At 37.7% G+C, this 27,044-nt stretch overlaps 1 long non-coding RNA gene and 1 other non-coding gene across 2 annotated transcripts; both read right to left on the minus strand.

Moving 5' to 3' along the window:
- Nucleotides 1-13,162: 13,162 nt before the first annotated feature.
- Nucleotides 13,163-13,270, minus strand: LOC148554895 (small nucleolar RNA R71). The gene has a single exon (XR_015888217.1). It is a non-coding gene; the product is annotated as a small nucleolar RNA R71 (small nucleolar RNA).
- Nucleotides 13,271-23,779: 10,509 nt separating this feature from the next.
- LOC107648089 (uncharacterized) lies at nucleotides 23,780-26,231 on the minus strand. Its single transcript, XR_001621721.3, has 4 exons — nucleotides 26,094-26,231; nucleotides 25,943-25,997; nucleotides 25,729-25,866; nucleotides 23,780-23,958 (listed from the first exon to the last, which is right to left on the minus strand). It is a non-coding gene; the product is annotated as an uncharacterized LOC107648089 (long non-coding RNA).
- Nucleotides 26,232-27,044: the final 813 nt, after the last annotated feature.

The following is a 27,044-nucleotide window of genomic DNA, read 5'->3' on the forward strand; positions in this document are numbered from 1 at the left end:
GATGATTGTCACGTTCATCACATTCATGTTAAAGTGCGAATGAATATCTTAGAAGCGGAATAAGTTAAATTGAATAGAAAAGCAGTAGTACTTTGCATTAATCTTTGAGGAACAGCAGAGCTCCACACCTTAATCTATGGAGTGCAGAAACTCTACCGTATGAAAATACATAAGTGATAATGGTTCAGGCATGGCCGAATGGCCAGCCCCCATGAAAGTCTAAGATAGCATAAAACTTATCAAAGATGTCTAATACAATAGTAAAAAGTCCTATTTATACTAAACTAGTTACTATGGTTTACAGAAGTAAGTAATTAATGCATAAATCCACTTCCGGGGCCCACTTGGTGTGTGCTTGGGCTGAGCTTGAATGTTACACATGTAGAGGTCAATCTTGGAGTTGAACGCCAGTTTGTAACATATTTCTGGCGTTCAACTCTGGCTTGTGACGTGTTTCTGGCGTTTAACTCCAGACAGCAGCGTAGAACTGGAGTTCAACGCCCTTTTACGTCGTCTAAACCCGGCCAAAGTATGGACTATTATATATTTCTGGAAAGCCCTGGATGTCTACTTTCCAACGCAATTGGAAGCGCGCCATTTTGAGTTCTGTAGCTCCAGAAAATCCACTTTGAGTGCAGAGATGTCAGAATCCAACAGCATCAGCAGTCCTTCTTCAACCTCTGAATCTGATTTTTGCTCAAGTCCCTCAATTTCAGCCAGAAAATACCTGAAATCACAGAAAAACACACAAACTCATAGTAAAGTCCAGAAATGTGAATTTAACATAAAAACTAATAAAAACATCCCTAAAAGTAACTAGATCCTACTAAAAACATACTAAAAACAATGCCAAAAAGCGTATAAATTATCCGCTCATCAGACGTCGAGGTAGATTTCTCTCAACCTCCAATGTATGACTTGAGTGATGAGGAAGACATAGAAGACTTTGATCAGGACGCAGTTGCAGTTGAAGAATTTTGCAAAGAAGTGGAGGAATTCACAGAAGAATACAAGGGAGTAGAGCTTACAGAACCACTGGAAATACCTATCCCAAGGCCATTAGCACCTAATACAAGCTTCAAGTGGGTACAATCCTTAACCTTTATCTTTACTTTTCCACTTGAATATGGTCTGCTTGAAACAGATGGCCAGCTTAGAGCTCTCTGCGGCTTTAAGAGTAAGAGGGAAATGGCTCATACTCAGATCTGGTGTGTGATAAACCCTGATTTTGTGGTTTATCTGGTGCTTAATTTGGAGGATTTTATCACCTTTTCTCACATTTATTCAATGAAATAGCATGGTTTTGTAATTCTCCCTTGAATTGTGCGTAAATATGAAAACATGCTTTTTAGGCCTAAAAATAGCCAATTTTAATTCACTTTAATTCCATTCGATGCCTTGATATGTTTGTTGAGTGATTTCAGGTTCATAAGGCAAGTATTGGATGGAAGAAGTGAGGAGAAAAGCATGCAAAGTGGGAGAACTCATGAAGAAATGAAGGAACCGTAAAGCTGTCAAGCCTGACCTCTTCGCACTCAATCGATCATAACTTAAGCTACAGAGGTCCAAATGAGGCGGTTTTAGTTGCGTTAGAAAGCTAACATCCAGGGCTTCAAAATAATATAAAATTCGCCATATTTTGCCTGACACATAGGGGCGCGCACGCGCCATGTACGCGCGCGCACCGATTCTGCCGTGGGTCCACTTTAATGAAATCGCCCCCAGCGATTTTGCAGCTCATTTTGGGCCCAATCCAACCCATTTCTGATGCTATTGAACCCAAAGATTGAAGGGGGAATGAACAAAGTAGTCATAGTTTAGTTTTCATCATGTTTTAGGTTAGAATTCTAGAGAGAGAGGCTCTCTCCTCTCTCTAGATTTAGGGTAGAAATTAGGGTAAAGTTATGTTAATCACTCTCAAATTTCTCTTTTAATTCTTGCTTTGATTTAGTTTCTCCTTCTAATTTTTTGTTATTACCTCTCTACTCTTCTTGTTTTACTTGTCATTTCCTTTATTTTGTTGCTTTTATGTTCATGAATCTTGTTGGATCTTGTTTACATTTAATGAAATTTAGTGTTTGATGTTCTTTTAATTGATGATTTGAATTGTTGATTTACTTTTCTTGCAATTGGTAGTTGATAGATTTTACTATTTCTTGTCATTTATTATGCTTTCCTTTTACACCTTCTAAGTGTTTGATAAAATGCTTGGTTGGGCTTTAGAGTAGATTTTGAGCATTCTTGGCTTGGAAAGAGTAATTGGGCAATCTTGAGTCATGAAAACCCAACTTATGTTGGTGATCTAGAGTTGTTAGCTAATATTGTTTCCATTGACGCTAATCTTTTGCTAATTAAATTAGTGAGTTGATTAGGACTTTTGGATTGAGATTAGCTAGTCTTATTAGACTTTCTCCGAGTATGAGGATAACATGATACCTTTCTCAATCGTCGGGGATGACGTAATAAGATAAATTCTTGTTATTATTGTGGTATGATTGATTAGTCTTGTTTGACTTTCTCCCTATTTGTTGGAGTTGACTAAATAAGATGAATTAATCATTGCATGACTAGGATAGAAAGCCTATGATCTCAATCTTTGCCATTAATGTCTCTCTTTATTAATTGCTTTCTTTAGTTAATTGCTCTCTTTATTTTTCTTGTCATTTATTCTCTTGTCCTCTTATCAAATCAAAACCCCCTTTACCCCACTTCATAGCCGATAATTGACCACTTCATTGCAATTCCTTGTGAGACGACCCGGAGTCTAAATACTCCGGTTAATTTTCATTTGGGGTTTGTACATGTGACAACCAAAATTTTTGTATGAAAGGATTCTTGATTGGTTTGGAAACTATACTTTACAACGAGAATTCATTCATTTGAGGAAATTCTATACCACCAAAGAATTTGTTCATCAGTGTGCAAGATTCAATAAGGTTCCACGCTTCAATTCGAAGTGCACGGATTGATATCAAGTTCAATTGAATGGGTCTCGGAAGACGTTTGGTCATCTTGGTGAGAATCCAATTTCTAAACCGCCCGGATGGAATAATATAGATCAAGACAAAGGCAGACTTAAAAGCAAAGTTTGAGATCCTGGAATCTACTCTGACATTCAACACCCCGGAAGTCTAAGAATCTGTTTAAAGCTGCTCAAAAGCTTTACATGCCTAGTTTGGAACCCTTGAGGCTGTTGGCATTCCAAACATTGGTGGAGATTTCTGGATGAATTTAAGCATAAGCCACCATAACAGGAAGCTCATCAAATGTCCAACTTAAGGACTTTAACTAAAAGTGCTAGGTGGGAAACAACCCACCATGGTATGATTGTTCCTGTTTCAATTTTATTTTGTTTTATTTATTTTTTTTATATATTGTTTTATTTTCATTGAACCTGGATATTGTTCGTAGCATTTGCATTAGCATTGCATACTGCATAATTACATAATTGCATAAAAAAAAGAGAGAGAGAAATCATCCCACGCGAGCGCGCAGGCCACGCATGGGCGTGAGAAGGAAATCGGCGTAAAGATCCAACGCCCAAAAAGTTGGGCTGGAATTGTGCGGCTGGTGTGCGTTTAGAACAAACGGCCCATGCGTTCGCATCCCTGACGCGAACGCGTCATTTGCAAAACACTCATCCCACACGAAAGCGTGAGTGACGTGTCCGCGTCGCATGGATACTATGGCCCCCTAAATGGAGATAGAGAGTTGCGCTGAAACGACGCTGGAAGTGTGCGTCTAGCACAATTTTCAGCGACGCGGTCGCGTGCCTCAGGCGTCCGCGTCACCCATCTTTTACCCAACCCACGCGGTTGCGTCAATCACGCGACCGCGTCGAACCCATTTCACCCTAGTCACGTGATCGCGTGGATTTGAATCCACTAACCCTAAGTCACGCGAACCCTAACCCCATCACGTTGCCCATACCCCCCTTCTCCTTCTCTTCTCTGCAACCCCTCCCTCTTCTGCCACCCAACCACAACACTTCCAGCCACCACCGCCGACCACCGCGCCATCTCCACCACCGCACCCATCGCCGAAAACCACCCTCTCTCTCCTTCTCTTCTTTCTTTTCTTCCTCCACCACTCCCAACCTTCCCTCTCACCCAGCGTCGCCCTCCTCCGCCACTGCCCCCCTACCGCGGCCAACCTCCGACCGCCGTAACCCACCACCACAGCCCCCACAACCCTCACCCCCTTCTTCCTTCCTCTACCACCTCACCCAACCCAAACCCCAACCCCCAACCCACCCCTGCTCCACCACTACGCCGCTGTGCTCCCTCCCAGTGCCACCGCGTCACCACCACCATCTCTCTGCCCTCATCTCTATTCCATACATTTGTCCTTCTATACACCAGGTTCCGCCATACTACGATTCCTCTTTTCGATTCCTTAGTTAGTTTTACAATTTTTGTTCAGAATAGGATAGTTAGAGATGCATGTTTGTAGTGGATTTTAGGTGGTTAGGTAGCTAGGATGTGGTTAGTGGATTTAGGCCTGATAATTACGCCGTTCTTGCTACTTGTTTTATCTATTTCACAATTCTGATTTTGCTGTGATAATCATATTGTTCATACATTGTTCTTCCATGTTTCTTGCTGCTGTTACATTGCTCTTTCATGTATCTATTTACAGCTTTATTTTATATGAACTGCTTTTTCATGCTGTTTGGCTGGAATGCTGCCAATTTTCTGCAAATTGTTTTCATGTATTGAGTTTGGAAATTTACTATTTTGCCTTACTTGGCTACAACCAAACCAATGCATGCCCAATTTTCTGCAAATTGTTTTCATGTATTGAGTTTGGAAACTTACTATTTTGCCTTACTTGGCTACAACCAAACCAATGCATGCCTGCCCGGGCTAACATTCTTATTCCTTTTGATCCCCTAGTTAATAACTTGCACTATTGATGATTTCATGTTAGTTTTGCAACTTTTCTATCCTTCTGAATTATCATTAATACACTGCAATTTTTGCTTAAATATGAGTTGATTATTCTTTAAATTTGTGAATTTATTGTTAACTAGGAAACTTTTATCATGCCCCCTACTTTCACTTCCTTTTTACTAACTCACTGCTTTCATTTTCTAACTTCCTTTTCACCTATTACCCACTTTCAACTCTCTAACTTCTCTTTTTTGTTTTTTAACTAACTACTTTAACTTTCTAACTCAAGGCATGATTATTATTTTTCCTAATTAACATGAATTCTACTTATATTATATTTTGGATTGTGATTTTTCACCTCAGATTTTTCACTCAAATACAGTCCAAAATATACATATATTTGACTTATTTCATAATTCTACTGCTCGTTTGCCTTTATGCTTACATTGATAAATCCTATTTGCCTATTTGTTTTTCTGCTTTTGTTCTTCAATTATATCCTGGAATTTCTACTTTTCAGGATGTCTGACCCTCAGCACAAAGGAAAAGGCAAAGCAACCACTGGCAAACGAAAAAGAGGCGAATCCTCTATGTCCATCCTGGACATTTTGCATGATGACTCCTGGTGGGAAAAGCACTTTACCCCGCAGGAGAAGGCTGACCAGCTCCTCACTACCAATGATCCAGTTAAATTTGCAAACAGATACTGTGAGCTTAAGTATCCAGTGTTTGCCACTTCCAGGAACCTGTACCTGGAAAGAACTCTGAAAATTCCAGAAGAACTACAGCAGTACACCTCCGAAAGATAAAATAGAGAGGCTGGTTCTTCTTGGAAAGAAACTTGATAGAGGTCAATGCTTCCTGGGTTAGATAGTTTTACTGCAACTATTTCAAGACTTCCCTGGATGCAGTGCACCTCAGAGGGAAACAGATTTTGGTCACTGAGGAAGCTATTGAGGACATCCTCCACCTTCAGCCTAAATCAGATTAGCCTGACAGTTACCAAAAGGCTGAAGAAGATATGTGCTTTATGATATTTGACTGGGATGCTGTCAAACAGAGAATAGCCCTTGATCCTACTGTCCCATGGGTCATGGAAAAGAACACAGTGATGTCTAAGGGAATCAAGCTGATTTATCTGAATGATGAGGCTTGGCTATGGCACCAGATTATGAGCAACTATGTGATGCCGAGCACTCATGAGACAGAGCTGCCCGCTGCTAGGATAACCCTCATCTGGTGTGTAATGGAGGGTAAGGACCTGTATCTTCCACGATTCATCCGGTATTACATGGCCAGGGTCCATGTCAAAGGCACTCTCCCTTTCCCTTATCTGGTCACCCAGCTAGGCCGTCAAGCTGACGTGCCTTGGGAACTTGCTGATGAAAAGCCACCTGCTGTAGACTGCAAGAAGATTATCCCTCACAGTAGAAAGTTTCTGGCTTTAGGTCACAGACCCCCATTCTTCACCGCTTCTGCTGAGACCGCCACACCTTAAGCTGCCCCTTCTTCATCCACTGCTGCACCAGCTACCACCACTGCACCTCCACCTGCCTCAGAGCCCATTTACCACCTCGTGCACTGCCTATTTTGGCAGCTGGACCAGATGGAGCGCCGCAACCAACGGCGATATGAGAGATTTGAGCGTCGCAACAAGCGACGCTATGAGCACCTCAAGTTGATGATCCGATCCGGCGGCGACATTCCCTCTGAGCCTGACACACCATCAGAGCCATCTGAGGAGGAGGCAGACGAGCATAAGGAAGAGACACCTACCCAGGCTGAGCAGGCAGGACCATAGCAGACTGCACCACAGCATGACGAGCACCACCAGCTACAGGCCGCAGATCCGAAGATTCCTATACAGTTAGAGCCTCCACTGCAGCAGACAGATCCTCCTACACTTATCCAGTCTGCAGACTTTCAGGACACCACAGCGACTCCAGCAGCCCATCCTTCTGGTGATGACACTTCTTTACACCCAGCTTGAGTAAGCATCGAGGACGATACCATATTTTAAGTGTGGGGAGGTCGCCATCCCTGGCTTATCTTTTTGGTGAACCACTACAGACTCTTTTTATCTTATTTTGTTTATTTTTCTGTATTTTTATCTTTATTTTTATTTTTTAATACTTGCACATTGTTCTTTTGCTATATTTTTACTTTATTTCCGCATTTTGCACTTTAGTCTATATCTTAGACATTTAGTTTAGTTTGCAATTCTAAACTTATTAGTTATAGAATATGTGGATTAATTATTATAGTTTACCCTTTTAGCATATGATAGTTTGATTTAATTACAAATAAAATGAGTAAACTAGAAACTTTAGTAATTTAAAACAATCCACACACCTTGTATATATATCATTACATGTTAGTTAGTTAACAACATTTCATCAAGGAGGAACACTAAGATTTTAAAAGCCACCCTAATATTTACATTGAGAATAATGGGAACTCTTGATTTCTACTTGCATGACATGTATAACTGATATATGATTTTTGAGCTGGAGAACACACAGCCTGTGAGTTTTGAGCTTAATTGTATGGTTACATTCAAACCATAAATTTCATTCTTGTGTGTTTTGTCCTTCTTTTTCATTCTGATGTTCTTTACTTTGTTTTAATCTATATGTCCAATATAGAATATAGATACATACCAAGAGATGATTGAGGCCATCATTTGAATTTTTCCTCACTTATTCCAAAATAGCCTACCTTTTACATCACCCTTGTTAGCCCCCTTGAGGTTTTTAATCCCCTCTTGTTCTATAACCACATTACTAGCCTTAAGCAGAAATACAAAATAAAAATCCCAAGTTGAATCCTTGGTTAGCTTAAGATAGATATTGTGTACAATTTAAGTGTGGGAAATTTTATGGGAACATGGGATGATAAAAATAAAATAGGAATTTAAAAAGAATAAGTTGTTTCAAAAACAAAATTTGGGAAGCATGCTCACACGAAATCAAAACAATTGAATTACCATGTGCATAGATGAATATATATATATATATAGTATTTAAATAAGGAGATACAAAAATTTCCCAAATGCAAAATAAAAAAAAAAGAGTCAATGCACATGGGACAAAATTTCAAAAATTAAAATTAATGCATGAGCTTGCAATACAAAGTGGGAAAATTTGGGTAAATAGGTTAATAAACTTTAATTTATATAAAGTATGTATGTTAGGTGAGATCTTAGACTAATCAAGGATTCACTTATTAGCTCACTTAGCCTTATACATATACTCTTACCTTTACCTTGGCCCCATTACAACCTTGAAAAAGACCTCATGATTTTTGTATGTCTGTATTCCATAATTGTTGATTGGTTAGATGAAGAACAAAGTTTTAGAAAGCAAGGAAAGAAAGAAGAATAGAGTGATTAACCCAATAAACACTGAGTGACTAGAGAGTAAACACAAAATCCAGTGAGGGTAATAGCTCATCACCATATATCTCTACTTAATTGTTAATTGTCTTACAAGTTTGTGAAATATTTTTACCCATCTCAATTGTAAAAGTGCTTTAACATTATCTAGGGTTTGGCTATGCATATATGATTCCTTGAGGATATGAATTAATTTAACTACATGTAAGTTTTATATACAAGTGAATAAAAAACTAGAATTGCATGACTCATTTAGGTAGCTTGCATTTAGAATAGAATGCATTGCATGAAATTCCACCACCTTACCTTATTCTTTATCTTGGATTTAGCATGAGGACATGCTATTGTTTAAGTGTGGGGAGGTTGATAAACCCATATTTTATGATGTATTTTGTGCTCAATTTAAGTGATTTATTCAATCCTTCACCCACTTATTCATGTAAATTGCGTGGTTTTACTTTCCCTTCCTTATTATGTAATATATGTGAAAAACATGTTTCCTATGCTTTAGAAATATTAAAATTAATCATCCTTTATTACCATTCGATGCCGTGATTTGTGTGTTGAGTACTTTCAGGCTTTATAGGGCAGGAATGACTTAAAGGATGGAAAAGAAACATACAAAAATGGAAGAAAAGCACAAAAATGGAGTTTTGAAGAAAAAGGCAGCGACGCGAACGCGTGGACGAAGCGGCCGCGTGCCCAGCGCGAAAAGGCAGCGACGCGAACGCGTGACTGACGCGGACGTGTGCCTTGAGAAGAACGCAAATGACGCGCATGCATGACCGAAGTGAACGCGTGACAAGAAAAACTCCTAGATGACGTGACTGATGACCGGATAATTTATACGTTTTGGCATTATTTTTACATAATTTTTAGTATATTTTTATTTGTTTTTAAATAAAAATCACATTTCTGAACTTTACTATGAGTTTGTGTATTTTTCTTTGATTTCAAGTATTTTCTGGCTGAAATTGAGGGACTTGAGCAAAAATCAGATTCAGACGTTGAAGAAGGACTGCAGATGCTGTTCGATTCTGACCTCCCTGTACTCAAAGTAGATTTTCTGGAGCTACAAGAGTCCAAATGATGCGCTCTCAATTGCGTTGGAAATTAGACATCTAGGACTTTCCAGCAATATATAATAGTCTATACTTTGTCCGAGTTTAGATGACGCAAACTGGCGTTCAACGCCAGCTCTATGCCCTATTCTGGAGTTAAACGCTAGAAACAGGTTGCAAAGCAGAGTTAAACGCCAGAAGCAGGTTACAAACTGGCGTTTAACTCCAAAGAAGACCTCTACACGTGAAAGCTTCAATGCTCAGCCCAAGCACACACCAAGTGGGCCCGGAAGTGGATTTCTGCATCATTTACTTATTTCTGTAACCCTAGTAACTAGTTGAGCATAAATAGAACTCTTTACTATTGTACTGGGGGTCTTTTTCCCTAATTTCGAATTCATATGCCAATTGAGGAGGCTGGCCATTCGGCCATGCCTGGACCATTATCACTTATGTATTTTTAACGGTAGAGTTTCTACACACCATAGATTAAGGTGTAGAGCTCTGCTGTTCCTCATGAATTAATGCAAAGTACTATTGTTTTTCTATTCAATTCAAGCCTATTTCTTCTCTAAGATATTCATTCGCACACAAGAACATGATGAATGTGATGATTATGTGACGCTCATCATCATTCTCATTTATGAACGCGTGCCTGACAAACACTTCCGTTCTACATGTAAACAAGCTTGAATGCATATCTCTTAGCCTCCTGATCTACGATCAGAGTCTTCTTGGTATAGGCTAGAATTATTGGCGGCCATTCTTGAGGTCTGAAAAGTCTAAACCTTGTCTGTGGTATTCCGAGTAGGATCTGGGAAGGGATGGCTGTGACGAGCTTCAAACTCGCGAGTGCTGGGCGTAGTGACAGACGCAAAAAGATTACTGAATCCTATTCCAGCAGGATCGAGAACCGACAGATGATTAGCTGTGCAGTGACAGCGCATTTTGGATCATTTTCACTGAGAGGACGGGATGTAGCAATTGACAACGGTGATGCCCAACATACAGCTTGCTATAGAAAGGAGTATGAAGGATTGGATGAAAGCAGTAGGAAAGCGGAGATTCAGAAGGAACTAAGCACCTCTATACGCTTATCTGAAATTCTCACCAATGAATTACATAAGTATCTCTATCTTTATTTTATGTTTTATTTATCTTTTAATTATTAAAACTCTATAACCATTTGAATCTGCCTGACTGAGATTTACAAGGTGATCATAGCTTGCTTCAAACCGACAATCTCCGTGGGATCGACTCTACCTTATTACTTGGACGACCCAGTGTACTTGCTGGTTAGTTGTGCAAAGTTGTGACAAAGAATTAAGATTATGAACGTGCGTATAAAGTTTTTGACGCCGTTACCAAGGAATGAATGATCACGATTTTGCATACCAAGTTTTTGGTGCCGTTGCCGGGGATTGTTCGAGTTTGGACAACTGACGGTTCATCTTGTTGCTCAGATTAGGTAATTTTATTTTAATTTTAAGTTTTTGTTTTTATTCTTTTTATTTTCGAAAAATTTCAAAAAATAAATAAATAAATAAATTATTCTATGTTCTTCAGAATTTTTAAGAATGAATTCTAGAGTTTCTTCATGATCTGTTGAAGCCTAGCTGGCTGTCAAGCCATGTCTAAATTTTTGGACTGAGGCTTCCACTTATCATGGCAAGAGCCCTTGGACTCTCATCTAATCAGCTGTTATATGCCTGATTTGTATCTGCTGAAGCTTGGCTGGCCATTCGCCATGTCTAGTATTTTGGACCGGAGCTTTCACTGAAAGCTTGGCTGGCTAGTGAGCCATGTCTAATTCCTGGACCGGAGCTTTAGACTAACATTGCATGATTCCTGGAATTCTCATTAAAAATTTTGAAATTCTTGTTTTTCTTCTTCCAAATAATTTTCGAAAATTACTAAAAAAAATTTATAAAACCATAAAACCAAAAAAAAATTGATGTTTCTTGTTCGAGTCTAGTGTCAAGTCATAAGTTTGGTGTCAATTGCATGTTTATCTCTTTCTTGCATTTTTCGAAAATTCATGCATTGCATTCTTCATGATTTTCAAGTTGTTCTTGATGAATCCTCTTGTTTGATCTTCATATTTTCTTGGTTGTGTGTTGCATCTTGTTTTTCATATGCATTCATAGTGTCTAAAAATTAAAAATTTCTAAGTTTGGTGTCTTGCATGTTTTCTTTTCTTGAAAATTTTTCAAAAATAAGTTCTTGATGTTCATCATGATCTTCAAAGTGTTCTTGGTGTTCATCTTGACATTCATAATATTCTTGCATGCATCATTTGTTTTGATCCAAAATTTTCATGCATTGAGTCTTTTTGATGTTTTTCTCTCTCATCATTAAAATTCAAAAAAATCAAAAAAATATCTTTTCCTTTTTTCACTCATAAAATTCGAAAATTTGAGTTGACTTTTTCAAAAAATTTTAAAATCTAGTTGTTTCTTATGAGTCAAATCAAATTTTCAATTTAAAAGTTCTATCTTTTTCAAATCTTTTTCAAAAATCAAATCTTTTTCATTTTTTTCTTTCATATTTTCGAAAATTTCAAATTTATTTTCAAAATCTTTTTCTTATTTCTATTTCATATTTTCAAAATTAATGCTAATTAATGTGATTGATTCAAAAATTTTAAGTTTGTTACTTGCCTAGTAAGAAAGGTTCAATCTTTAAATTTGAAAATCATATCTTTTTGTTTCTAGTTAGTCAAGTAATCAAATTTAATTTTCAAAATCAATTTTTTTTTTAATTTCTTTTTCAAATCTTTTTCAAAATAAATTTCAATCACATCTTTTTCAAAATCAATTTCAAAATCTTTTCTAACTTCTTATCTAACTTCTTATCTTTTTAAAATTGATTTTCAAATCTTTTTCAATTAATCTTATCTTGTTTGATTCTTATCTTTTTCAAAACTACGTAACTAATTTTCTCTCTCTAATTTTCGAAAATCACTAACCTCTATTTCAAAATTCCTTTTTAATTAACTATTTGTTTTAAATTCTAATTTAATTTCATTTTTCTTTTTAAAACTTTCGAATTTTAACTTCACATTTTAAATTAAAAACAAAAATATTTTTTATTTTCGAAATTCTTCCCTCTCATCTCCTTCTGATTATTTTATTTATCTACTAACACTTCTCTTCTTCTTAAAAATTCGAACCCTCTCCTTCCTTCTGTGTTCGAATTCTTTTTCTTCTCTTCTACTCACAATAAAGGGACCTCTCTACTATGGCAAAGAGGATCCCTATTATTTTCTGTTCTCTTCTTTTTCATATGAGCAGGAACAGGGATAAAGACATTCTTATTGAAACTGATCCTGAACCTGAAAGGACTCTGAAGAGAAAGCTAAGGGAAGCTAAAGCACAACTCTCTGGAGATAATCTGACAGAAATTTTTGAAAAAGAAGGAGACATGGCCGAAAATAATAATAATGCAAGGAAGATGCTTGGTGACTTTACTGCACCAAATTCTAACTTACATGGAAGAAGCATCTCAATCCTGCCATTGGAGCAAACAATTTTGAGCTAAAGTCTCAACTAGTTTCTCTGATGCAACAGAATTGCAAGTTTCATGGACTTCCATCAGAAGATCCTTTTCAGTTCTTAACTGAATTCTTGCAAATCTGTGATACTGTTAAGACCAATGGGGTTGATCCCGAGGTCTACAGGCTTATACTTTTCCCGTTTGCTGTAAGAGACAGAGCTAGAATATGGTTGGACTCTCAACCTAAAGATAGCCTGAACTCTTGGGATAAGCTGGTCATGGCTTTCTTAGCCAAGTTCTTTCCTCCTCAAAAGCTTAGCAAGCTTAGAGTGGATGTTCAAACCTTCAAACAGAAATAAGGTGAATACCTCTATGAAGCTTGGGAGAGATACAAGAAACTGACCAAAAAGTGTCCTTCTGACATGCTTTCAGAATGGACCATCATGGATATATTCTATGATGGTCTGTCTGAATTATCAAAGATGTCATTGGACCACTCTGCAGGTGGATCCATTCACCTAAAGAAAACGCCTGCAGAAGCTCAGGAACTCATTGACATGGTTGCAAATAACCAGTTCATGTACACTTCTGAAAGGAATCCTGTGAGTAATGGGACACCTCAGAGGAAGGGAGTTCTTGAAATTGATACTCTGAATGCCATATTGGCTCAGAATAAAATATTGACTCAGCAAATCAATATGATTTCTCAGAGTCTGAATGGATTGCAAGCTGCATCCAACAGTACTAAAGAGGCATCTTCTGAAGAAGAAGCTTATGATCCTGAGAACCCTGCAATAGCAGAGGTGAATTACATGGGTGAACCCTATGGAAACACCTATAATCCCTCATGGAGAAATCATCCAAATTTCTCATGGAAGGATCAACAAAAGCCTCAACAAGGCTTTAATTATGGTGGAAGAAACAGGTTTAGCAATAGCAAGCCTTTTCCATCATCCACTCAGCAACAGAAAGAGAATTCTGAGCAGAATACATCTAGCTTAGCAAATATAGTCTCTGATCTATCTAAGGCCACTTTAAGTTTCATGAATGAAATAAGGTCCTCCATTAGAAATTTGGAGGCACAAGTGGGCCAGCTGAGTAAAAGAGTCACTGAAACCCCTCCTAGTACTCTCCCAAGCAATACAGAAGAGAATCCAAAAAGAGAGTGCAAGGCCATTACCTTACTTGGTGTGGCCGAACCCAAAGAGGAGGAGGAGGACGTGAATCCTAGTGAGGAAGACCTCCTGGGACGTTCACTGACCAATAAGGGGCTCCTCAATGAGGACCTGAAGGAATCTGAGGCTCACATAGAGACCTTAGAGATTCCATTCAACTTGCTTCTGCCCTTCATGAGCTCTGATGAGTATTCTTCCTCTGAAGAGGATGAAGACATTACTGAAGAGCAAGTTGCTAAATACCTTGGTGCAATCATGAAGCTGAATGCCAAATTATTTGGTAATGAGACTTGGGAAGATGAACCTCCCTTGCTCACCAATGAACTGAATGCATTGGATAGGCAGAAATTACCTTAAAAGAAACAGGATCCTGGTAAATTCCTAATTCTCTGTAACATAGACACCATGGCCTTTGAGAAGGCTCTGTGTGACCTGGGGTCAGGCATTAACTTAATGCCATTCTCTGTAATGGAGAAACTTTGGATCTTTGAGGTGCAAGCTGCCAGAATCTCATTAGAGATGGCAGACAACTCAAGAAAACAGGCTTATGGACTAGTAGAGGACGTGTTAGTAAAGGTTGAAGGCCTTTACATCCCTGCTAATTTCATAATCCTAGACACTGGGAAGGATGAGGATGAATCCATCATCCTTGGAAGACCCTTCCTAGCTACAGCAAAAGCTATGATTGATGTGGACAGAGGAGAGTTGATCCTTCAACTGAATGAGGACAACCTTGTGTTTAAGACTCAAGGATCTCCTTCTATAACCATAGAGAGTAAGCATGAAAAGCTTCTCTCACTGCAGAGTCAACCAAAGCCCCCACAGTCAAACTCTAAGTTTGGTGTTGGGAGGCCACAACCAAACTCTAAGTTTGGTGTTGAACCCCCACATTCAAACTCTAAGTTTGGTGTTGGGAGGTTTCAACAATGCTCTGAACATCTGTGAGGCTCCATGAGAGCTCACTGTCAAGCTATTGACATTAAAGAAGCGCTTGTTGGGAGGCAACCCAATGTTATTTAATATATCTATTTTATTTTTATTGTTATTTCATGTTTTATTAGGTTGATGATCATGTGAAGCCACAAGAACAACTAAAAAATTAAAAACAAAATCAAAAACAGCAGAAGAAACAGCACACCCTGGAGGAAGAGCACTCTGGCGTTTAAACGCCAGAAATAAGCATCTGTCTGGCGTTTAACGCTAGAAACAAGCACCAAGCTTGCGTTTAACGCCAGAAACAAGCATCAAACTGGCGTTAAACGCCAGAAACAAGCATCAAACTGGCGTTAAACGCCAGAAACAGGCTACATTTGGGCGTTTAACACCAAAAACAGGTAGCAGTCTGGCGTTAAACACCAGTATTGCATACAAAGGGTGTTTTACACGCCTAATTGGAATAGGAATGTTAAGTCCTTGACCCCACTGGATCTGTGGACCCATAGGATCCCCATCTACCCTAACTCTCTCTCTTCACACCTTTTCATAACCCTCTTCCCCAAATACCCTTCTCCAATCACTTCAATCACTCTTCTCCATCACCTCTTCACCACTCACATCCATCCTCTCTTCCCCAAAAATCCCACCTACCTACAAATTCAAATTAATTTCCCCCCAAACCCAACCCTAATGGCCGAACCCTAAACCTTCCCCACACTCCTATATAAACCCCTCATTCCTTCTTCAATTTCAAACAACACAACCCTTTCTTCTTCCCCTTGGCCGAATACACACCCCCTCTCTGTCTCCTCCATTTTTCTTCTTCTTCTCCTTCTTTTTTTCTTCTTTTGCTCGAGGACGAGCAAACATTTTAAGTTTGGTGTGATAAAAGCATTGCTTTTTATTTTTCCATAACCATTAATGGCACCTAAGGCCAGAGAAACCTCAAGAAAAAGGAAAGGAAAGGCAATTGCTTCCACCTCTGAGTCATGGGAGATGGAGAGATTCATCTCAAAAGTCTATCAAGACCACTTCTATGAAGTTGTGGCCAAGAAGAAAGTGATCCCTGAGGTTCCTTTCAAGCTCAAAAAGAATGAGTATCCGGAGATCCGACAAGAGATTAGAAGAAGAGGTTGGGAAGTTCTCACCAACCCCATTCAACAAGTCGGGATCTTAATGGTTCAAGAGTTCTATGCAAACGCATGGATCACTAGGAACCATGATCAAAGTGTGAACCCGAATCCAAAGAATTGGCTTACAATGGTTCGGGGGAATTACTTAGATTTCAGTCCGGAAAATGTAAGGTTGGCGTTCAACTTGCCAATGATGCAAGAAAATGCACGCCCCTACACTAGAAGGGTCAACTTTGATCAAAGGTTGGACCAAGTCCTTATGGACATATGTGTGGAATGAGCTCAATGGAAAGTTGACTCAAGAGGCAAGCTGGTTCAATTGAGAAGACTGGACCTTAAGCCTGTAGCTAGAGGATGGTTGGAGTTCATTCAACGCTCAATCATTTCTACTAGCAACCAGTCTGAAGTTACTATAGACCGGGTCATCATGATCCATAGTATCATGATTGGGGAGAAAGTGGAAGTTCATGAGATTATACCTCAAGAACTCTATAAGGTGGCTGACAAATCTTCCACTTTGGCAAGGTTAGCCTTTTCTCATCTCATTTGTCACCTCTGCAATTCGGCTGGAATTGACATAGAGGGAGACATCCTCATTGATGAGGATAAGCCCATCACTAAGAAAAGGATGGAGCAAACAAGAGATCATGGACCTCAACAAGAGCATGAGGAAATTCCTCACCATGAAATCCCTGAGATGCCTCAAGGGATGCACTTCCCTCCACAAAACTATTGGGAGTAAATCAACACTTTCCTAGGAGAATTAAGCTCCAACATAGGACAACTAAGGATGGAGCACCAAGAGCACTCCATCATCCTCCATGAGATTAGAGAAGATCAAAGAGCTATTAGGGAGGAGCAACAAAGACAAGGAAGAGACATAGAGGAGCTCAAGAGCACCATTGGTTCTTCAAGAAGAGGAAGATGCCACCCTCACTAAGGTGGACTCGTTCCTTAATCTCCTTGTTCTTATTTTCCAGTTTTTTGGTTTTTGAGCCTTATGTTTTATTTATGTTTGTGTCTTTACTATATGATCATTAGTGTTTAAGTGTATATGCCTTAAAGCTATGAATGTCCTATGAATCCATCACCTCTCTTAAATAAAAACTGTTCTAAAAACCAAAGAACAAGAAGTACATGGTTTCGAATTCATCCTTGAAATTAGTTTAATTATTTTAATGTGGTGACAATACTTTTTGTTTTCTGAATGAATACTTGAACAGTGCATATATCTTTTGATATTGTTATTTATGAATGTTAAATATGTTAGCTCTTGAAAGAATGATGAAAAGGAGAAATGTTATTGATAATCTGAAAAATCATAAAAATTGATTCTTGAAGCAAGAAAAAGCAGTGAATACAAAAGCTTGCGAAAAAAAATGGCGAAAAAAAAGAGAGAAAGAAAAAGAAAAAGCAAGCAGAAAAAGCCAAAAGCTCTTTAAACCAAAAGGCAAGGGTAATAAAAAGGATCCAAGGCTATGAGCATCAGTGGATAGGAGGGCCTAAAGGAATAAAATCCTGGCCTAAGCGGCTAAACCAAGCTGTCCCTAACCATGTGCTTGTGGTGTGAAGGTGTCAAGTGAAAACTTGAGACTGAGGGGTTAAAGTCAAGGTCCAAAGCAAAAAAAAAGTGTGTGCTTAAGAACCCTGGACACCTCTAATTGGGGACTTTAGCAAAGCTGAGTCACAATCTGAAAAGGTTCACCCAGTTATATGTCTGTGGCATGTATGTATCCGGTGGTAATACTGGAAAATAGAGTGCTTAGGGCTACGGCCAAGACTCATAAAGTAGCTGTGTTCAAGAATCAACATACTGAACTAGGAGAATCAATAACACTATCTAAAATCTAAGTTCCTATAGATGCCAATCATTCTGAACTTCAATGGATAAAGTGAGATGCCAAAACTATTCAAGAGGCAAAAAGCTACTAGTCCCGCTCATCTAATTGGACCTAAGTTTCATTGATATTTTGGGATTTATAGTATATTTTCTTCTTTTTATCCTATTTGATTTTTAGTTGCTTGGGGACAAGCAACAATTTAAGTTTGGTGTTGTGATGAGCGGATAATTTATACGCTTTTTGGCATTATTTTTATATAGTTTTTAGTATGATTTAGTTAGTTTTTAGTATATTTTTATTAGTTTTTAAATAAAAATCACATTTATAGACTTTACTATGAGTTTGTGTATTTTTCTTTGATTTCAGGTATTTTCTGGCTGAAATTGAGGGACTTGAGCAAAAATCAGATTCAGAGGTTGAAGAAGGACTGCAGATGCTGTTGGATTCTAACCTCCCTGCACTCAAAGTAGATTTTTTGGAGCTACATGAGTCCAAATGGCACGCTCTTAATTGCGTTGGAAAGTAGACATCCAGGGCTTTCCAGCAATATATAATAGTTTATACTTTGCCCGAGTTTAGATGACACAAACTGGCGTTCAACGCCAGCTCTCTGCCTTATTCTGGAGTTAAACGCCAGAAACAGGTTGCAAAGCAGAGTTAAACGCCAGAAATAGGTTACAAACTGGCGTTCAACTCCAAGGAAGTCCTCTACACGTGAAAGCTTCAATGCTCAGCCCAAGCACACACCAAGTGGGCCCGGAAGTGGATTTCTGCATCATTTACTTATTTTTGTAACCCTAGTAACTAGTTGAGCATAAATAGAACTCTTTACTATTGTACTGGGGGTCTTTTTCCCTAATTTTGAATTCATATGCCAATTGGGGAGGCTGACCATTCGGCCATACCTGGACCATTATCACTTATGTATTTTCAATGGTAGAGTTTCTACACACCATAGATTAAGGTGTGGAGCTCTGCTATTCCTTATGAATTAATGCAAAATACTATTGTTTTTCTATTCAATTCAAGCCTATTTCTTCTCTAAGATATTCATTCGCACACAAGAACATGATGAATGTGATGATTATGTGACGCTCATCATCATTCTCATTTATGAACGCGTGCCTGACAAACACTTCCGTTCTACATGTAAACAAGCTTGAATGCATATCTCTTAGCCTCCTGATCTACGATCAGAGTCTTCTTGGTATAGGCTAGAATTATTGGCGGCCATTCTTGAGGTCCGGAAAGTCTAAACCTTGTCTGTGGTATTCCGAGTAGGATCTGGAAAGGGATGGCTATGACGAGCTTCAAACTCGCGAGTGCATGCTGGGCGTAGTGACAGACGCAAAAGGATTACTAAATCTTATTCCAGCAGGATCGAGAACCGACAGATGATTAGCCGTGCGGTGACAGCGCATTTTGGATCATTTTCGCTGAGAGGACGGGATGTAGCCATTGACAACGGTGATGCCCAACATACAGCTTGCCATAGAAAGGAGTATGAAGGATTGGATGAAAGCAGTAGGAAAGCGGAGATTCAGAAGGAACTAAGCACCTCTATACGCTTATCTGAAATTCTCACCAATGAATTACATAAGTATCTCTATCTTTATTTTACGTTTTATTTATCTTTTAATTATTAAAACTCTATAACCATTTGAATCTGCCTGACTGAGATTTACAAGGTGACCATAGCTTGCTTCAAACCGACAATCTCCGTGGGATCGACCCTTACTCACGTAAGGTTTATTACTTGGACGACCCAGTGCACTTGCTGGTTAGTTGTGCAAAGTTGTGACAAAGAATTAAGATTATGAACATGCGTATAAAGTTTTTGACGCCGTTACCAAGGAATGAACGATCACGATTTTGCATACCAGCGACCGCGTGACAGACGCCACACACCAGAAACTGCAGAAAACGCCCCCAGCGATTTCTGAAGCCCTTTTGGCCCAGATCCAAGTCCAGAAAACACATACTAGAGGTTATAAAGTGGGGGAATGCATCCATTCAAAAGAGGCATTCGATTATTCACTTTTCATAATTTAGATGTAGTTTTTAGAGAGAGAGGTTCTCTCCTCTCTCTTAGGTTTTAGGATTAGGATTCCTCTTAAAGGATTTAGGATTTCAACTTCAGTCACAGGTTCAATATTCCTTTTACTTTATATTTCTCTTTTACTTTCAGATACTTTAATGCTTTTATTTGCTGATTACTTATGTTGCCAAATTGGCTTACGAACCATTCATGTTAGGATTTTCTTTATTTAATATAAATTGAGGTATTTCAGATTTATGATTCTTATTTAGCTTTTTTATATTCTTGGCTTTGATTGATTAACTGGAGACTCTTGAGTTATCAAACTTATTGTGATTGATAATTGTTATTTTTGCTAATTGAATTGAATTCCACTAACTCTAGTCCTTTCTCAGGAATTGACTAGGACTTGAGGATCTAACTAATTAGTCCACTTGACTTTTCTTTGCCTTAGTAAAGGTTAACTAAGTGGGATTAAACTCAATTCTCATCACCATCGATAAGGATAACTAGGATAGGACTTCCGAATTTTCATACCTTGCCAAGAGTTTTATTAGATATTAATTTATTAATTCCTGCAATCTATTTTCCTTGTTCGAACCTTTTAAAACCCAAAAACACTGTTTTCCATAACTAATAATAAGAACACCTCCCTGCAGTTCCTTGAGAAGACGACCCGAGGTTTGAATACTTCGGTTTATAAATTTTATTGGGTTTTGTTACTTGTGATAACCAAAACGTTTGTAAGAAATGATGATTGCTTGGTTTAGAAACTATACTTGCAATTGACGCGTACGCGTGACCGACGCGTACGCGTGACAAGGAAAACTCCCAGATGACGCGAACGCATGACTCACCCGAACGCGTGACAGACGCCATGTACAGGAATCTGCAGAAAACGCCCCCAGCGATTTCTGGACCCTTTTTCGGCCCAAATCCAAACCAGAAACACAGAATATAAGCCAAAGAATGGAGGAATCAAAAGATATACGTAGAATAACTTTCAAATACAAAATTTTAGGATTAGATGTAGTTTTAGAGAGAGAGGTTCTCTCATCTCTCTTAGGTTTTAGGATTAGGATTTCTCTTATTTTAGGATTGCTTCTACAATCACAGGTTCAATATTCCTTTAATTTATTTTCTACTTTTATTTATTCCATTACTTTAATTGTCATTTATCTTTTCATTATTGATTTACAAACTTTTCATGTTAGGATTTGAATTTATGTTTAAATGTAATTTGAGGTATTTCAGATTAATGATTGTTTTATTCTATTTATGAATGGTTTCAATTCAATTTAGATTTATTTTCCCCTTTTGGCTTTGGTTAAGTAATTAGCAACACTTGAGTTGTCAAACTCAGCTGTTGATTGAAATTGGAATTCTTTGTTGATTAATTTGTACTTCAATAACTCTAGTCTTCCCATAGGAGTTGACTAGGACCTGAGGATCAAATTAATTTGTCCACTTGACTTTCCTTTGTTTAGCAAGGGTTAATTAAAAGTGGGAGCAGAATCCAATTCTTTTCACACCTGATAAGGATAACTAGGATAGGACGTCCAATTCTTATACCTTGTCAAGAGATTTTATTATTATCAATTTATTTTCTTTGTCCTTTAAATTACTTGTTCCTTATTTCAAAAACCCAAAAATACACTTTTACTCATAACCAATAATAAATCATACTGCCCTGCAATTCCTTGAGAGACGACCCGAGGTTTAAATACTTCGGTTATAAATTTATTAGGGTTTTGTTACTTGTGACAACTAAACTTTTGTAAGAAAGAAATTCTTATCAGTCTAAAAGCTATACTTACAACGGGGATTTATTTTTAGAAAATTCTAGATCGCGCGAGAGTTTTGTTCTTTCAGTGCCCATAATACATTTAGTGGTTAAGGCACCAATGGATAATTTGACAACAATTGGATCAATTTTGAAATAGTTTTTAAAATTTTCCAAGGTGTAAGATACATGGTCTATAGCACCAGTGTCTACAACCCATGATTTATGTTTTGAGTTAAAATATTAAGAGCCTTAATATTGGAATAAAAATTTAAAACATGTGCCATTCTACCTTTATGAGAAGAAGGATTGGCTTTGAGTGAAATCTGGTTTATGTTATGAGAATGAGTCACATCTTGTTTGCTGAGCAAGGCTAGAATTGCTTCCCTTTGCTCAGGTGTGAATTCAACAATATTGGTTTCACTTCCTGCTAATTGGTGATCACTGAGATTATCACTATCATCATCAACATTATCTACAGTTAAGCAATTCATGACAGAATTCCTTTTCTCATAACGAGATTTGGAATTAGTTGGATATCCATGTTTTTTTTATTTTACGACAATAAGTACATTGCCGTTTGCTGCGATTTTGTCCCTTGTTTGATTGATTCTTCCAAACTTTTTATTTTTTCTTTCCATGCAGAAGAATTTCCAATATTGCCAGATGATGAAGTAGCAATAGCAGCAGCAAGAATTTTGACATCCAAAGAAATGTCAAAGCTAAAAAGTTGTCTCTCTTGCTGAGTGATCATGGACAGAATCTTGTTCACACCAGGAAGATCATCTATCAATATTACTTGAGATTTAATAGTAGAGTATTGCTCTCCAAGTCCTCTAAGGAATTTCGTGACTCTATCCTCTTCTCTTTGAAACCTAACAATTTCTAGTCCACACTCACATTTCACACAGTCACATCCAGGTATCGTCCTAAAATCATCAATATCTTCCCAAAGATTTTTAAGTTTAGCAAAGTAGGCAGTAACAAACATATCTCTTTGTTTTAGTATATATATTTCTTCATTCAATTCAGCTACTATAAATCCATCACCTTGATAGTAATGATGCTTAAGATCATTCCAGAGTTTATAACTGATATTATTCTAGAGAACACTCTGATAGATGTCTGGACTAAGTGACAGATTTATCCAGGCAACTACATATGTATTGCATCTTTGTCATGCCTTAAAATTTGGATCAGTCTTCTCAGGTTTAATAATAGAGCCATCTACAAATTCAAATTTATTTTTAGAGTAAAGAGCATTAATTATAGTTTTTCTCCATTCACTATAATTGGAACCAGTAAGAGTCACATTAGTGATATGTATACCTAAATTTTCAGATGGAAGTATGTAATAGGGGCTAGAGAGATCTTGATTTGGATTTGTCTTGTTGATATGGCTTTGGACCTATGCAATTTGACTGAAGAATGATGCAAATTGCTGCGCATCCATGGCAGGAACGCTGCCTCCAGATCCACTCCTTTGATTTGATTTTTCCTCCAAAATGAAGAAAAAAATTCGAAGAATCAAAGAAGAAGGTGTCTCAATTTTGAAGTTGGACTAGTCATCATTCTTAATTCACGTTCGATCATCATAAATTTGAGAGCAAGTAGCTCATTCTTCAATCAATATTCTCAATATTTCTCCATCTACGTTCACCACATTATGATAAAATTGCACGTTGTAACACCCTACCACATAGAGCTTTACACCTAGGATGTAAAGTAGAGGTGGCAAGGCGCTACGACCTCTAAAATAAAACACATACGTATAATAGCAGAAAGAATATAATAAACTAGGAGCCTTAAAAAATGGGTAAAACAAAATTGCGAAATAAAAAGTGCAACGCTCCGGAGACGGAATAACTTGCGTGTGAAGATATCTCAAGATCATAGATACGAGTAAGCTAAAGAGTGAATAAAGAGCCAAGAAATACAGTATAACTAGCTCCTGACTTAGCCTGCGAAGCCAAGGCTGGCCAGAGAATGTTTACATATATATATATATACAAGTATCCCAGAATACTCAAAATACAGAAATAAGGCCTTAACACTCCTTCAACCTCTATGAGGAACAAAATAATCAAGTTTCTTGGAGAGAAAGCTAAATACATATGTACATATATTTACAAACTGAAAACCCAAAATAAACCAGGGACTATTCCGCTTCAGGGATCCAGACGCCTAGCGAGGTGCTTCTCGACTTGCATCTGAAAATAACAACACAATATGGGTTGAGAACCAGAGGTTCTCAGCATGGTAAAGGTGTCACGCACATAATAAATAAGGTCCTGGGAATGCTAGAGGCAATCCTAGAACTTCATCATACAATTATAAAGCTTAATTTTTAAACAGAAGCCATAAAAAGGGGTAGGTAATCTAAGCACCCTATACTTGTTTGCTTTAAAACCTAACATCTAACACCCAACCAATTCACCCTTCCTCCATTCCTCCGTCATCCATAATTCAGCAGAGACAAGCAACCAAACAAGTTCACGCGTAAGTAGAAACAGATAGTGCAAGTAGCAAGTATAATAGATAACAGGATGTATGCCTGTCCTATGGTTGATGAGGCTCATCTGTCGGTTATCCAGCCAACCCGACAAGTCCGAAAACCTTAGATTGTCCCCCGTCGCACATCCCCATGAGTCTATGCATAGATTTCACATTCATTCATTATTCAAATCACTAAATGGGGGTTATCCATACCCAGAAATTTATACGTGCCCAGTCACCCTTACGACGTAGGTCAACAGATATCGAGTTTCAACCTGGAACACATGGTGGAAAGCCACGGTTCTTACCCAGGGAAACACGTATCTCAGATATCATCATTCATAAGCCATTTCATTTTCATAATCATTATATAATCATTTATCAAAGCCATGGCATTATACTTCATTTAACATTCTCATCTCCTTCATATAACTCATCATTTTACCTCTTACTTCACCCCCAAGTTACCCCAAATTCCTACCTTCCACTAATTACAAAGCTCACTGATAAAATCTATGGTTAACAGGGCAAAAATAGAGGTTTAGAAGTTCGAAATCATGTTTAGAACATAAAAACACAGGTGCTGTAAAACAGGGTGTGTGCGTACATACACATGTGTGCGTGCTCACAACACAGATGTGTGCGTGCGCACACCAGCCAGGAAATTACTTAGTGTGTGTGCGCATCACTCCCTGCGAGCGCCACCAACAGAAGGCCTATCCTGGTGTGTGTGTGTGCGCACAACTGTGTGCGTGCGCACACACCAGAAAAACCTGGTTCTGCTGCAACATTCAAAATTCCAGTTTTTTGCACCGAATTTCCGGCGTCTATAACTTTCTCTACAGAATTCGATTTTTCGCAAATCTTATATCATTTTCAGCTTTTAAAACCTTCTTTAATTTGAAACAAACCTCATCTTCATCCAAAATTTGTGGAGCAAGTTATGGACTACCAAAATTTATCAAAATTCACTTTTTACCAAAATAAACCAAACCCCACTTTTTACCAAATTCACATTCTTTACCCACAAAACCTGCACATTTATGACATATCAAGTCCCATTTCATTAATACTAACTACTAACACATTAATACTCACACCAACTCATAAAACTCATAAATTATTCCAAAAATCCACCCTTCCAACCACAAGTTACCATTTTAAAATTCATTAACTTATTTCCTCCATTCTTTAATAACCACCCATAATTCACCTTCAACCAATCAACAAGCCATAACCACAAAATTTTATTAACATATATCAATAACATCATCAACACATCATTAATAATTCCAAGAACACATATTCATTAACACCAACAACTCATGCTCATTAATTCCAACACAAGCCCAATCATCAATTTATCCAACATCATCACAAAACTAATCATTTAACATATTTAACCGTTTCAACTTATCCTATAGTGCTCTAGCCTAAGTTTTCACAAAACCTTATATGTTAAATACGTGAAACCTAAACCATACCTTGGCCAATTTCCGCGTATAACCCGAGACAATCCCACAATGCAAGCTCACAAGTCCCACTTCCAAGAATCCAGCCACCAAAGTTGTTCCAAAAGCTCCAATTCACCAATTCAAACTTCAATCTAACATAATTACAATCTAATTTACACAATTCACTAAATTAGTACTAGGTACACAAAATTGGATAACCCACAAGGGTTTAGAGTTTTCTTACCTTACCCATTGATGATCGGAGTATAATCCAACAATTATCCAATGTTAGATTGCACCTAAACCACCAAAATCATCAAAATCACTCAAACTCAAACCAATTTCGCACATAAAGGGGACACAGAACACTGGGCACGAATTTAAGAAGGAAATACCTTTTTGTTTAGATAGAATTGAAGAGGTCTCCAGGACGAACGCGTGGCCGCAAACGGCTTGTCAATCGGAGCTCCGAATCAAAAGTTATCTTTGTTTGAAGAACAACCTAGGTTTATGTTTGTGAGAGAGTTCCTTCCCCCTTCATGCTGAGTTTCAGCGTGAAAATGAATGTCACAAGGGAAGAGGGTGCTGTTTTGCTTAATTGGGTTGAGTTGAGTTAGGCCTTGGGCCCAATATGGGCCCGGTCCACTCGGTTTGGCCCGTTTGATTTAATTTTGGGCCAAATTCTTTGAAATTAGTGTCAAAATTCTTATTTTAATTTGCTCTATCCTATTTTACTATAAAATTTACATTTCTAATTTATTTTATTAAAATTTAATTTATTGACAATTATTCACTAATTTTACGGAATTTACACACGTGAACATAGAAAGAAACATTCATGCACAGAGAAACCAAAAAGAATTTGAATAATGAACTTGCATTGAATGAAAAATTTTAAGAAAATACAAATTTACTTACTGTACTACTCTACAAATTTACAAATTTACACTGACTAATAATAAATCTTAGCACAGCCAATTATTACTTATTGTAACAATTTTTTACAAAAAAATAAAATAACAACTTCTACTAATTATGTTAATAAGCTAATAAATAAATAAATAAAATGATGGCAAGAATAATATTAAGTAACAATTATATTATTATTATTATTATTATTATTATTATTATTATGGGTTTGATAGAGATAGGATTCAGTAAGCATTGATTTCCGTAACCTAACACATACATATATACACACAAAAAATTAAAGAAACAGTGATATTGGCAAAGATACAATTTTGGTGTTCAGTTTCTTAAGATGCTGAAACATTTTTAACAACTAAGTACAGCTACTTCATGAAAAGGACCATATATCAATGACCCAGCTTCAAAAATTAATAACC

Source organism: Arachis ipaensis, chromosome B6 (assembly GCF_059453495.1).
Source record: "Arachis ipaensis isolate K30076 ecotype BB chromosome B6, ASM5945349v1, whole genome shotgun sequence".
NCBI classification, from domain to species: domain Eukaryota; kingdom Viridiplantae; phylum Streptophyta; class Magnoliopsida; order Fabales; family Fabaceae; genus Arachis; species Arachis ipaensis.